A 14,323-nucleotide genomic window follows, 5' to 3' on the forward strand; every position below is an offset into this window, starting at 1 on the left:
ATGCTAAGGCATTAAACTCTGAGCAGTCTCTGTGTATGTTTCTTTATCTTTTTTTTTTTTTTTTTTTTTTTTTTTTGCTTTTCTTTTTAAATCACAAAGCATCAGGGCCAAGTACCATGCCTGAGGCTGAATTCGGAGGTTCCTCTTCAGGTGAAACATCCAAAAAGAAAATGGAAATTCAAGGTAAGTCAAAATGTTTTCAGGAAAGCTAGCAAAGTATCTCGAAACAGTTCCACACAGTTATTGTTGCAAGACGGCAAGATCACAAAAGAGAAAGGGAACCTGAAAGTCTGGAGCAGAGAGTAAATAAAGTGGACTAGAATTGGGCATATTATTTTTAATGTTGTCCTTCCTCATAGAGGTGCTTCAGACTCTTGATCATTTTTAGTTGCCCCGCGCTGCAACATTCCCAATGCTGTGCACGTAGCCCAGGGTACTTGGCACATGAGTGCAATAACAACAACACCCCTCAAGCCACATTTTTGCATACAAAGTTGGTCATTTTCTGCAGCCCTTTTAGGTGGCTGGCTCTGACTTTGATTTGTAGCCTAATCTTTCTCCTGAAAGAGCTGGATGTCTCAGCTACACCAAGTGTCAGCTCCTTGGCAGAACACAGACTTATTTAGCTTAGGGAAATTGCCAAGGAATAAGAGCCTGAGTGTGGCTGCTGCAAACTATAAAGCAGCACGATTCAGATCGCCATGAAGGCACCTATTGTACTGCTGTGAAGTCATTCTGACTGCTGCGGCATTTATGGCGTTTTTACAAAAGGATGGCCAGTTATACTTTGTGACTTTTAAGGCTATTAACTCTTGGCACACTTTTATGGGTTGAAATTAAACTCCCAAGACGCTGAGGCAAGCAGCTTCACCCACCACACTTCTAAGTAGGAAAAAAAAGTCCTTTTGGCCACCCCCCCCACCCCCGTCCAACAGACTATGCAAACCTTCAAGCTGATACCTCTCAACCTTGCTTGGAGACACTGTCATCTTAATAGGAGCTCTTCCAATGTCCAATACGGGTCCAAGTGAATCAAAATAATTACATCATATGGAATGCCTTTCTGATTCCCAAATACTGGCTTGAGTCGACATTTCCAAACCCCCCCCCCCAAAAAAGCATAATTAGCCCCCACAGTGTTAGCTGAGACTAACAGCTGTTCTACAAGGCTTGAAAACACCAGGCATTTGGAAGAGGGGAACTTAACCATGGGTAGTTCCCACATGTTCGGTGCTTCATTTTTAGCATGCCCAGGATCCATAAACTGGGAAGATGCTGTGGTCAGCAGCAGTAGGTCCCAGCATCTGCCCAAGGATGCAGTATGCATGTCCTTGCATACACCACCATGAAAGCTCTCTGTTATCCTTTTGCCATAATCCTCACCCTTATAAAAGTGATACCAAAGACTTTTAGACACCAGCTTGGGCTGGTTCAGCGATAGCCTGAACACTGTTGTGCATGAGCTAGTAACCTCTGGAATGGATTACTGCAATGTGTTCTGTGTAGTGCTGCCCTTAAGGTTGGCCCAGAAGCTGCCGCCCAAATGCTCCCTGGGTAGGATACTGCTGGCAAATTACCCCACTGTTTGAAATAATTACACTGCCTACCAGTTAGCACCCAGGCTAAGTTCAAGGTGCCAATTTAGGTGTATACAACCTTGTACTGCCAGGATACCCGAAAAGATAATTTCACCCTTTAAATACCCAGTTGATCACTGCACTCTGAAAGTGAGGGCCTTTTGCAGACACCGTCTTATCCACACAATGTAGGAAAGGACACCTACCCTTTGGAATTCCCTCCCCTTGAATATCTGACAGGTGCCGTCTCTGTTGTCTTTTTGGCACCCACTGAAGACCTTTTCTCTTTCAACAAGCCAGTGTGGTGTAGTGGTTAAGAGTGGTATACTCGTAATCTGGGGAACCGGGTTCATGTCTCCACTCCTCCACATGCAGCTGCTGGGTGACCTTGGGCTAGTCACACTTCTTTGAACTCTCTCAGCCCAACTCACCTCACATAGTGTTTGTTGTGGGGGAGGAAGGGAAAGGAGAATGTTAGCCGCTTTGAGACTCCTTCAGGTAGTGAAAAGCGGGATATCAAATCCAAACTCCTCCTCCTCCTCCTCCTCCTCTTCTTCTTCTTCTTCTTCTTCTTCTTCTTCTTCTTCTTCTTCTTCTTCTTCTTCTTCTTCTAAATTAAGATTTCTCCCAGTCTGCATCTGTACTGGAATTTTTTGAAGATGTTCTTAATGTGTTTTATCAGTGGTTGTTTGCTGAACCTGGGCTCCTTTGAGAAGAAAGACAGGATACAAATCTAATAATAAATGAACAATATACCTCCCCCTCCCCTCCCTCCATGGGCTTTGTCAAAATGTGACCAAGGCAAAATTATTTGAGGAAAATGTGTTTTTGTTCACTCTTCTGTAAGGCAGGCTTATCTGCAAGGCAGATACATTCAGCTCAGCCATCTTGAGTTTGATAGGAGGGGAGAGAGAGAGAGAGATCACCTTCCACCTCACTTGTTATTTTTTAAATCTCTACCTAATATTCCACACTCCTGCCCCAGTGAAGCAGGGCCTGGATGTTTCTCATTCTTTAACTGACATAAGATGATCATGGCTGGTGGGAAGGGCAACAAAAATAAAAAAATAAAAAACCACAGACACCTTTGAAAAGACCTGCTTTCATTAGCTTGGAGTGTCCCCCTACCTCTTCCTCTGTGCTGTAACACAATTATTTTTACAACACCTCAGGGAAATAGCCGAGATGTAAGAGCCTAGCTTGGAACAACACCTCCCTTTACAATGAGGACATATATACAGTCTGCTGGTCTCCATGGTGCACCAAAAGGAGACAAGCTGTTTATTCACACAAAATAAATCCCTTTACCATAGTGATGACTTCGAGGCGCAACTGGAAACTCTAAACCTGAGTCAGCCATTTGTGGACTTAGCGCTTCTTCCTGTTACATCCACAAAGTAGCTCACAGTTAAAGCTGAAAGATCAGCCTTTCCCTATGGAAGGAGAGTTTAACACACTAACTCTTGGACTCCCGAACCAACCACCGTATCCTAAAATAGCATCATTATATGCACGTTGTGCCAAAGTATGCATTTCTGTACACATTTTAACATTAAAAATACACATTTTATATGCATTTTGGGGGGTGTGTGTGTGTACATATACACACACACACACACACACACACATATATATCCATTTGAAAACAGTACTCCAAAATTTGGAAAATGTACAATAACTGAAGAACAGTGGTGTGATCTGTGTGTTAGTCCAGGAAATGCAAATCTGGCCAGCCCTATTAAAAAGATAGAAAGATGCAAACTGAACAAATTGACTTGAGAGTCCTCATGCAGATATAGAGGTGCATTCACTTCTGCAACTGCATCCATATCAGCAGATTTTGCCCTCAGACTACTTATTTTTTATGCCACTGTGAGAACTAATGGAGTCTTATTGGGTGGGAAAAGAGTCCTTGGGAAGAGGTGAAATTGTAGGATGCAAAGGCTTTCAGCCTCCAGCTTCTGGTTTTGTCCCCAAAGCTTCTCTCCCCCCCCCCCCCACTACACACCCACAGAAACTAATGGAGTCCCTAAGTTCCTATGGTTTCAGGGGAAACTCCCAATATTGGGGCAGGGCGGGTGGAATTGAGGGCTGAGGGACACTCATTTGACACCCACAGGCTCTGGAAGCAGTTGGAGAGAGAAGGGGAGGTGTTGGCACTGGCCCTTCCCTGCACACACTCTGGTTATCCTGACTGGCCAACGTAAATAGAATTGGCCCCCTTTGAGTGGTAGATTGCAGATGGACCCCTTCTCCCCAGAGGGTCTTTACTCAGCCCCCACCCCCTCAATTTTGTTTTCAAGTCAAGTAGCCCTGCTTGGCCATCCCTTTTCCCCTCTATCATTTCTGATACCTTCATATGTAAAAACAATACAAAAGAACAATTTCACTAATCAGAACAATTAAAGCAGTTTCATATGTAAAACAATTTCAGATCTAATACAGATACAGACAGATGTAGAACAGTGGGACATAAGCAAAACAAATAACGAAATGCACATTTGGGGTTGTATGAGCTTTTGGATTTCTCCACGTTTATAGCATCATTTCCCTTTCTACCCACTTATTTTTTAAAAAAAATGTTTGTGTTTTCATGAGTGTGGTGTTTTTTTTTGGGGGGGGGAGGATGGGTGCCTAGATGTCAAAGCAGTGTGTGTGTGTGTGTGTGTGTGTGTGTGTGTGTGTGATGTACACACGTGTAGACATACAGGTCGTCTTTGTGTTTATATTCATGTATTCCTTTTGTAAACAGTCTGTGCGGTGGCTCCTTTCTTCCTGTCATCAAGGCACTAGGCAGGCGTATGAGAGATCACAAAATGACCCCATGCCCATAAGAAATAAGCAGTTTGCTGGTGTGATGTAATGCGCATCAAGAATGACAAACTCAAGGATTTTCTTCCATTCCCTGAGATTATTGCTCTTGCCATTTCTCATCTCCTGCCTCCAGGCTGCTCACTCTGATTCATGAGATGAGGGAGGTAGAACCCTTGAAGCTTTGGTGATCCGGTTGTCCTTATCCTATTGCCCAGAGCTGCACATGCTAGTGAGGGATCATAAATTCACCCTAGCCTTCTTTAATAACCTAGCTGCTTTATTTAGCCCTCTGACCCCCTGCTGCAGTGAATTCTGGGTCTGCCTTGTGCGGAGCCGTATTTCTTTCAGTTGTGGCGCTCTTCTTTTTTTTGCCAGCCAGTGCTTTTCTTCCATTTATACGATGGCAAGGGAGGATAAAAAATGAGGGCACCTGAGTCCTAAAGTAATATGTGATGCCTGATGAGTTTGTGGCCTCTGTGTCCTGAAACAGACCCTTCTTGTGAGTGCGGGAATGCTGTCGCCGGCCTTGCGGGAGCAGTGCCGAGGATAATTCTGAGGCCAAATTGTGTCATCAAGGATCTGGCAGCATCACTGTCAGCCACTGTCCTAGTCATACCTTCCAGAACATTCCATCCTGCCAGTGAAGCTAACACTGGAAGCTATGTAGTAGTTGCTAGGCAGCCACTCACACTTGGTTTGCTCACTTTCACTCCTCCTTCCTTGGGTTTTATTTTGTCCACCAAGCAGGCAGGGATTGACCCTAAGTTTGTTCAGGTATTGGCACCAGCCTGGTTATCTAGGCACTAGGAGTGTCATGACCTCAATTCCTTGGGCTTAGGTAAATTATTATAAAGAGAACAGGAAGCACTATGGGGCACTAGGGACTATGATTGGAGGCCTGGTGGGACCCGGCCCCTCATGATTGGGGTGGGGAGGTGCTCAGCCCCATCCCCACATACTTTGGGGGGACTGAGCTACCTTCAGCCCCATAGAGGTGGCATCAGCAAGGATTTTGCACTAGGGACTAAAGCCTTACGTTGCCAAACAGGCATGCTTGTCAGTTGCCCATGTCTCTCCATCCATTGGCATATAGAATTGACACCTTCTTACATTTTCTATTCGCATTGCACAGAGAATCTCTTAGCTTCATTGTCTGCAGTGCAAACCCTTGTCCCATTTGGAAATACAAGTAGCTGTACAGCCATCATAACATCATAACCATTCTAATCCAGAGCACAAAAAGCACATGCATAATTGGTGGGGGTGTGGTCATCTTCATCACCACCACAATCATGGGTTGTGTTCTCTTCATCTGTCTGCTACCCCCCAGCAGGTTTCAGTGGTAGCTAGTGAAGAAATGCTATAAAACTGCTCAGCTTTTTTGGGGGTGTGTGTGTGTGATAATTTGTTAAACAAGTTACGTGAGTCCTCCACTCCCCCCCCCACCTCCCAGTGTTGCAGGGTAGGTCCATATTGAGTTGTAGCAACCTGCCATGATAGTAGTCAAGCCTTCATTAGTTCACAGACGAGATAGAGGACCCCCCCTCCGTTTCACTTCAGATTATTTTGCTCCAGAATAAATTGGACTGGATCTTGAAAGCAGAATTGATTCTTCAAGCCATTGAGCAGGCACAAAGAAGCCTACCTAGCACAGCATTGGGGCATTGGACGTTTCTTAGCTATTTCTGAGGGAAATCAGCAAAAACGACACTGCCGACATGGGCTGCCATATGTCCAGATTTTCCTGGAGATTTCACCAATTTCCGCCCGGACACTGCTTGCGGCTGCAGTATTCCGGATATGTCCGGGAAATTCTGGGCATATGGCAAGCCTACCTGAGAAGCAATGATATGATCAGTTCTGGTGGCATCTGTGCATGCAGCAGCTGGGGGATACTCCTAGGACACAGGAGACTCTCTAGGCATACAACTCAAAGCGACTGGGTTGGTAATGTCACGAAGAGTCGGACACGACTGAACGACGGAACAACAACAAAATCTGGCACCACAATGAATGCTGATGAGGCCTAGCATGACATGGAGACATCTCTTAAGTTGCTCCATCATTCACCTTGCTTATTATTTCTAAGCAGGCCACATAACCTACCAGCAACCAGTAGATTCATCCAGCCTTTGATATGGAAGTCAATCCCACAAATCTGAGGAATCCACCCCAGATTACATTTTATTTGAGATGGAATTTAGCACTGTTTCCTAGTCCACTGTTTAGGAGCAGCTGGGTGCTTGGCTTGCAGGAAGCTGACTTCATTAGCTTGGGGTCAGATCCCAAAAATAAGTCTACTTGTAACACAGTATTAGGGACAGGATACCGGGTGCAAATGAAACAAAGCCTGCGCTTAGTTTGGGAAGGGGAAACACTTGCATTCCTTGCTTAAATAACAATCCCCAAAGCTTTTATCATGAACAATTCCCATTTTCTTGGATCCGAAAATAGTTTTCCTTCAGGGTCTCCTCTGCTAAATGGCCACACATTTAAGGCTGGGAGTGGGGGCTGTGTCTTTAACTGTGCTAGTCAAAATGTTCAACAGCAAATAAAGAAAGAAAAGGAACAAACTAAAACATTTATCTGCGTTTGGGGGGGATTTCTATTTTCTGTACACACTCTCTCCCCGTTCCCCATTTACACCATCCCACTGTCATGTCCCTATGCCCCTCTCTCCAAGCTTGGCTTAGCACATATGAGGCAAATCTGTAAGCCCCTGCCTTTTGCTTGATTTATCACTCTGTCTAGGTAGCCAAATGATTTAAGTGGAAACCAGCCTCATAGCCTGTAGGTGCTACTGACTTTTTAATAAGAGGGATTTTTGTAAAAATGCCACTTGCCAGAGGAGTCACATTATCACAGTCTGATTGTATTTGGAAAATGCTAAAATTAAATCCACAGAATTTCACCTCCAAGGCCATTAGATTAAAAAAAAGTGTGCTGCTCATATTAAACTGGAAGGTAGACAGAGAGCACACCCTCGATCGCAGAAATCAATGACAAGTGAATAACTATTAACTATAATTCTTTGGATACCCCATCACCTCTTCTGAATTGGGGCTTTTCAGTAATATGTGCAATGAAAGCAATTTATTGGGGAGGGAGCTATTTAGATATGTTTATGGCATACAAAATTATTTTCTATATAGTACTGGTGCTGTCATGGTGTTGGCACAGCAAAAAGAACACACAATGTTTGTTTCACATGAACCTTCTCCTGCCAAACTTTTTTTTTCCAACCTCCCCTTCCCTATCAGAGCCAGAAGCTGTAGTACATGCACACCTTTGCATTCCTTGTAGATTGTTGTGTTTCTATGCCCTGCTGCTGCCTCAGGCATTTTACCACTATTCCTAATTTCAGATTGATGCCTCTCTGCTTCTTCCAAGTCTCCTCAAGCAACTGGGCAACTGGATAGCTCAGTTGGTTGAGCATGAGACTCTCAATCTCAGGGTCACGGGTTTGAGCCCCACATTGGGCAAAAGGATTCCTGCATTGCGGGGGGGGGGGGGTTGGACTAGATGAGCCTTGTGATCCCTTCCAACTGCGACCTTGATATTTTTGGTGCCATGTCCCCCTCTTTCCCCTTCCTTTAGCTCTGCAGATTGTTAGAGTATGATGCAGATCTATATTACCCTCACTCCTCACACCATTTTCATAGCAATGGCAGCCTTTTGGGGTCTCTGACAGGCACTCTCACTTCCATCTGTGCTTTTCTGGGATCCCCAGTTGGTGTGTTGTTGTTTGCAAATCACACCCTGCTCTTCAGTCCTAAGCAGGGTGCCAACTTTAATAAAATATTGGAGGGAGGGAGTAAGCCCTGCCCTGCATAATCAATCACACACACCATTTGAATGGCAACACCCAGCACCCTTGTGAGGGTCCTGACCCCTCGAATATTTTTTGGGGGGCAAAGAGACCTCAGCCCCTAAGAGTTGGCTTCCACTGATCTTTCACAGCTACTGTTTATAAATCTGGGCACAAAGGTAGCTCTGGGAAAGGACAGGTCCCTCCCATCAATTGCAACAAAAGTTCCGAAGTATCAAGGCTGCATCCTGATCACAATGAAGCTCTCTGATCCTGTGGAGGAAGAGAAGGTACTCAAACAAAACAATCCAAATCCTTTGAATGACTGGCATCCAGTCTAGGTCACTAGGGGTCAGGTGACCATCTGGAGTGAACACATGTGGTTTCCTTAGAGACACCTCGGGAGCAGCTGGGGCAATGGCTCAGTGACTAACATCAAGGACCATCTCTTGCTTGAAAATATCCTTTCTGGAATGCAGAGGATGTGTGCTTGGGTCAGGAACTTGACAAATTACTGTCTGTGTCTTGCAGGAATTAATCCGAAAAGAAAAATCCACCGTGACCTTCTATGAACTCAGATGTTGGGTGGCTGGTCCAATGTTATGGCTGCTTCATAATATCAATTAGACGAGTGGGGAGCGTGTTGTTTTAAGTTTCTGAACTATTGCTGTTGCCTGCGTCCATTTGTCTTCTCTCTCTTTCTCTCCCCCCCCCTTATCTTTCCAGTGTGACATGACAAGGATTCGATGTGACACACACCAAACTTTGAATGTCCCGCAGCCAGCTCCAGTGGCTCGGATGCTGTCATCTTGAGCCACATCAGCAGGACTGGCTCAATGGCTGCGTTCGTGACACATGTCAGAAACTTTTAAACGTCTGCTCTTTTTTTCATCAGGATGCTTCTGCATCCTTGCGAGGGAAGAGCTGACATTTTCTGTTTGGGTGGAAGTTGCTGCGGTCCCCTCTTCCTGCCTCCTCTAACTGTCAGCCCAAGTTTCCCCTAAACATATCAAAATGCAGCCAAATAAACCTTGTCATTTAGAAATATATTCAGCAGTAACCAGGCTTTTACAACAATGTTTTTGTTTTGTTTTGTTTTTAAAAAAAATATACTTGGGCACATTTTCTCATAGAACAGATGCACCACACAAAACACAGCGGCAGGCTATCTCTGACCTTTGTTATGTGCTGCATTCAAAACTGATGTGCAGAACTCGGCTACACATGAATTCCTTAACATTTCTGGACACCCTCCCTCCTGCCCACACACTAACGCGGAACAATTTGGTATACAAAACACACACAACATGGTGGGAGTGTCCCCCACACTTGGCAGAATTAACATTTTGATCAAAATGTTTAGTTTAAGGGCAAAAGAATAAGCGGCTCTGCAGATACGCAGCAATGGGTTCTCAGGGGTGGCTGCTATTGAAAGTCTCAGTACTTGGCAAGGAGAGGCAATTGCTGGATATGTTATTACACAAAATCACTGTAGACTTCTTTTGATCCACCCCACCCAGCCCAAATGGACAAAGGAAGACCCTGGCTGGATCAGATCAAAATGTGTAAAGTCAAGCATCCTGTTCTAACCAAGAAACTTCCAAGAAGTCTGCAGCAGAGTAAGAAAGCATCATCCCTCTCTTGCAATTGGTATATTACCTTTGAATACATTACTTCTATGAAGCTGGTATTAACGGCTGTTGCATCCCTTTGTTAGGGAAATTGTTCGTAAATATTCCAGAGTGGTCGGTTGTAGGGATGGAATGAGCAGCTTTATCTGTTCCAGTTTCAGTCTCACTGTTGCTCAAGCCTAGGTCTGTCCCATTTTGTTTAGACTTTTTGAAATAACACCCAAAGAGTCCACAATGAAATGGTATGCATTTTGTACACAGTTTTGGCTAAAATACTCATTTTCTCCATGAAAGCACGCATATTTCAAAGCCTTTCCCATAAGATATACAATTTGCAAGCACTTTTCGCTCACCAAAGTCACGTTCTAAAATTCAGAGAAGTGCACAGATCCCACTGAGAGTTGTGTTTTGATCCCCACAAGCAAGTCCAGAAGCGTTGGACTGGAACAAATTCTTCCTCCATTCCTAGATGGTAGATATTTGTTTCCTTAATGGAGCGACTCATTAGGAGACAGTATTATTACACCTTTCACCAATCTGGTACCCTCAATCCCAAATTGGGGGTGTGTGGTTTCACAGTATGGACACCATACGAAGGCCCTTTTCTGCATCCCCTCTCAGTGGATTAATCCCACTGGAAGAGTTCCATCCCTTGCCAGCTGCAGCATTGGCTGGTGTACGTTTTGACAAAAAAGAGGGGGTTATCCATGTAACTTTTTGTTTCTTTATTTCTTTATTTTTCTGGCAGACTTTGAGAAATGTGCAGGCATGGTATTCCCTTCTGCCAAAGTTCAGAAGGATCAGCTGCAGTGGATGTTACTGCAAGGGCAGGCTTTGCAATTTGTGAGTGATTAAACGAAGGATTACTTCATCTCCCCTATATATATTTTTTCTGGGCAATTTGTGTGAAAATAGTACATATCATAGAGGTGCCCTTTGGCAAGAAACCTGCCAAAATTCAGAAGGATAGGTGTAGGGTGGATTTTGATGTTGTTGTTGCTAGGCAGTTTTAAAATAGATTTTGTGAGGGAGGGATTGACTTCCCTCCCTGTAGTTTTTGTGGGTAATGATTTTAATATGAATGCGGCATACATTGCAGAGATGCCCCTAGGAAAGTAAGCTGTAAAATTTCAGAAGGGTAGGTGCAGGGGCTAGAGAGTTAAGATAAATGAAAAGAACAGCTTCAGGCTTGTGTTCTGCTGAATTGACACCAAGGCATAGAAACTAAGTGCAAAGCTGATTTGACAGGAATGGAAGTGTGGGCATGTGGCAGAGAGGCAGCAGGACTTGAATGTCCAGCAATTCCCAAGCATGCACCACTTAGCAGAACGGGGAACAAATACAGAGCAGACAAGCATAAGGTGATATGTCAACATCTTCTCCAAAGGACTGTGGCTGGAGATCCCTGGCAACCTGTTGGCCACAAAACTGCGCTCCGTGCCTGTCAACATCCTGACATTTTCCTTACATCAGGGGTGGCTAACTTGTGGCCTCCAGATATTGTTGGACTACAAATTCCATCACCCTTACCATTGGCTTGGGCTGATGGGAACTGGAGTCCAACAACATACTGGAGTCCAACAACATTTAGCCACCCCTGCCTTAAATGTTAATCGTGTCGGGAAAGATTTTACATCCTCCCTAGGACCATAGCATTACGGAGTTAAATAATATTGTCAGGGTGAGTTTTACTGACAGCTGAAATAAAGTCACCAAGCTAGCTCCTACCGTGTTGAAGTTAATTTCCTATTTCACTTTAGGCATCTGCAGTCTACCACACAATACTAGTACAGAAAAAGGGGGAGAGAGAAAATGTGAGAATATTTAACAGAACTAAGATGCATTTGTTTTTGGCTTCTAATTAATCAAGATAACATCTCTTTCAGCCATTAGACAGTAAAATCAATAGGCTGGGCAGCCTGACTGCCATTTAGACTTATATACGAACACCTATTATTGGCAAAATAGTGATGTATTTAACCATTTCATCCTTTATTATATTTCAAATAAGGATCACTCTCGACAAGAAGGAGATGAACCAAGTGCCATGATAATGTTCGCCTTGCTGTAAATGTTCACCTTCCTCACCTTATTTCCCCAGGTAGGGTTTCTTTCTTACGATTGTGAACAAAAACCACACCTCAAAATAACAGACTCTGCCTGATAACTGAATTACGGCTGAATTTTGAGACAAATTTGGAGGTGAAGTACATGCAGACATTTCTAAAATAGTTCAACATTTTTTGACAGGGCTGAGCTGAAGCCACTCACATATTTTTATGAACAATTTCAAATGTCAAAACCAGTTCAGTACCTATTGAACTTCATCCCTTCATAATACTGTCCCTCCAAATGTCTGCAAAAGTAGGGAGATTGCTATGTAGGAGCAAAGACCCTGCTGCAGAAATGTCCTATCCCCATTATGAGAGCAGCTCTCCTCTTAATAACAGTTGCTGAGAATCAGAAGTGAAGAGAGCTGCTGTGCTTAGCTCCTACTTATGGGCTTCCCATAGGCATCTGGTTGGCCATTGTGGGAAAGGATTCTGGACAATAAGGACCTTTTGTTCAGATCCATCTTCCTATGCTCTTAAATCCAGGATACAGTCATCTTGCTGATAAACATTGGACCTCTTGGCAGCATTCTTGGCAGTGTCTCTCTTGCTTAGCTTCCGCTAATACTGTAGTATAAATCAGGGCACTTTTTTTCTCAGCCGGAACTCACCAGAACTCAGTCCCATCACCTCTCAGGTGGGTGCCATTGATATAAGAAAACAAGAAAGGCGGTCATGGTGAGTTCCGGCACCTCTCTTTCTAGAAAAACAGCACTGGTATCAATACTATCCGTATCACTACCTCCTTTTCTTTCTCCTCCAGGAATACTAGGGTGTTCAGGACTGCCTAATCACATTCAGCATAGTGTTGTCATATCATCGTATATCTTTCAAAGACTATCAAAGGAGCAAAAACTAAATATGGACTCTTAGGTCATATCCACAACAAACATTTAAAACATTCTTATACCACTTTAACTGTTATGGAGAAATTCGGTAGCTATGGTTTGTTAAAAGTGCTGGGAATTGCAGCATTTACTCTTGAGTGTGACTCGCATTGGATACAACCCATTATTTTATTTGGCTACGGGGTCATTTTTGTCCTGGTGGCTGCTGCTGCTGCTTTCCTGGATGAGTCTCACAGATGGTCCCACTCAATCAGGGATCACCCAGTGAATGGAATACAATAAGCCCACAATTTATGTGGGGTTTACATTCCAGGGATTGCACCTAAAGCCAAAATCACGTATAGTCATAGAATCATAGAATCCTAGAGTTGGAAGAGACCACAAGGGCCATCCAGTCCAACTCCCTGCCAAGCAGGGTTCAATGGTGAGTGCAATTGCCAGAGCCATCTTTCCCAGAACCCCATTCCCTTTCTGCCCCCTTTTATTAGTTTTTTTTTTTAATTGCCACATACATGAAGCTGAATATGCATAAGATAAATGTAGGTAGGTTGTGGAGCTTAGTGTGTCATGTGACAAAGGTACAGTATTTGAGAGCAGAAGCGGTAAGGGAGTCTAGAAATGTTGTGAAATGCTGAAAAGCTGCAGAATCATTTAGCATGCTGAGTCACTGTGACTAAAATGGGTTGCTTCGCACCGACAAAAATGTTTGCAAACAACCGTGAGCAGTTTTAACTCAGCTTTGACGTGCAAATCGTTTCCCCAAGAACATTCCTGCTGGTAATAATATACAGTTGCTGATTCACACTTGCATGCATGAAAGGATTACTCCGAGCCATTCCCTCAAGTTACTGTGGGTGGGATTTAGCAATTTCCCAGCTCCCTCTGCTTCCTCAAAGAAGCTGCAGCCAATAAATGGCTTCTACCAGTGAGGTAAAGCAGGTGAGTGGGAAATATCTCCAAAAGGAGATTTTTATGGCCCGCTTCTTTAGACTGCATGGTTCTTTAGTGAGGAAGCAAAGCTCTTTCTTTTCAAGTCGTTTGGAACCATTTTCTTTATTTTACTGCCAACAGATGGATACTTGTTTGCTGAAACATCTGAAACTCTGTGAGTAAGATCTACATTTTGGTATCTGTGATTTACTCTAGCCTAAGTATCTTTTTTGTGGGGGAAGTTGGTTTAAAGGTGGATGGGGGGGGGTCACATGTAAAATCTAACCAAATTTTAATGTGCTTGGCTCATTGTGCTAACTACGAGAGAGTAAAGACTTCTCTCTCTTGCAAACCTCTCTCCCAACACATTCTAGAGCACTAGGGATACCAACCCCTTCCCTACTCTCTTCAGCTGCTAATGTAAATTAATGAGAACAATATTTTCCTTCTGAATAGGTTAGACAAATGCTAAATTATACTCGGGCTGTATCGGTAACTAACAGCCAAATGTGCATTATTCTCAGGGCACTGCAACCTCGGATGATGGAACAGGCTCATTTTAACAAATCTCTGAGGCTTCAGACCAATAAAATATTGAGGTATA

General features: G+C 43.8%; 1 long non-coding RNA gene across 1 annotated transcript in view; it reads left to right on the forward strand.

Annotated features, from left to right (window-relative positions):
* The first annotated feature begins 65 nt into the window (after nucleotides 1–65).
* Nucleotides 66–14,323, forward strand: part of LOC117046591 — a 31,649-nt gene continuing 17,391 nt past the window's right edge. Inside the window, exons 1-4 of the long non-coding RNA XR_004426591.1 lie at nucleotides 66–183; nucleotides 10,579–10,673; nucleotides 11,842–11,931; nucleotides 13,861–13,894. This is a non-coding gene — a long non-coding RNA (uncharacterized LOC117046591). The remainder of the gene's footprint in view (nucleotides 184–10,578; nucleotides 10,674–11,841; nucleotides 11,932–13,860; nucleotides 13,895–14,323) is intronic.

Source organism: Lacerta agilis, chromosome 5 (genome assembly GCF_009819535.1).
Source record: "Lacerta agilis isolate rLacAgi1 chromosome 5, rLacAgi1.pri, whole genome shotgun sequence".
Classification (NCBI taxonomy): domain Eukaryota; kingdom Metazoa; phylum Chordata; class Lepidosauria; order Squamata; family Lacertidae; genus Lacerta; species Lacerta agilis.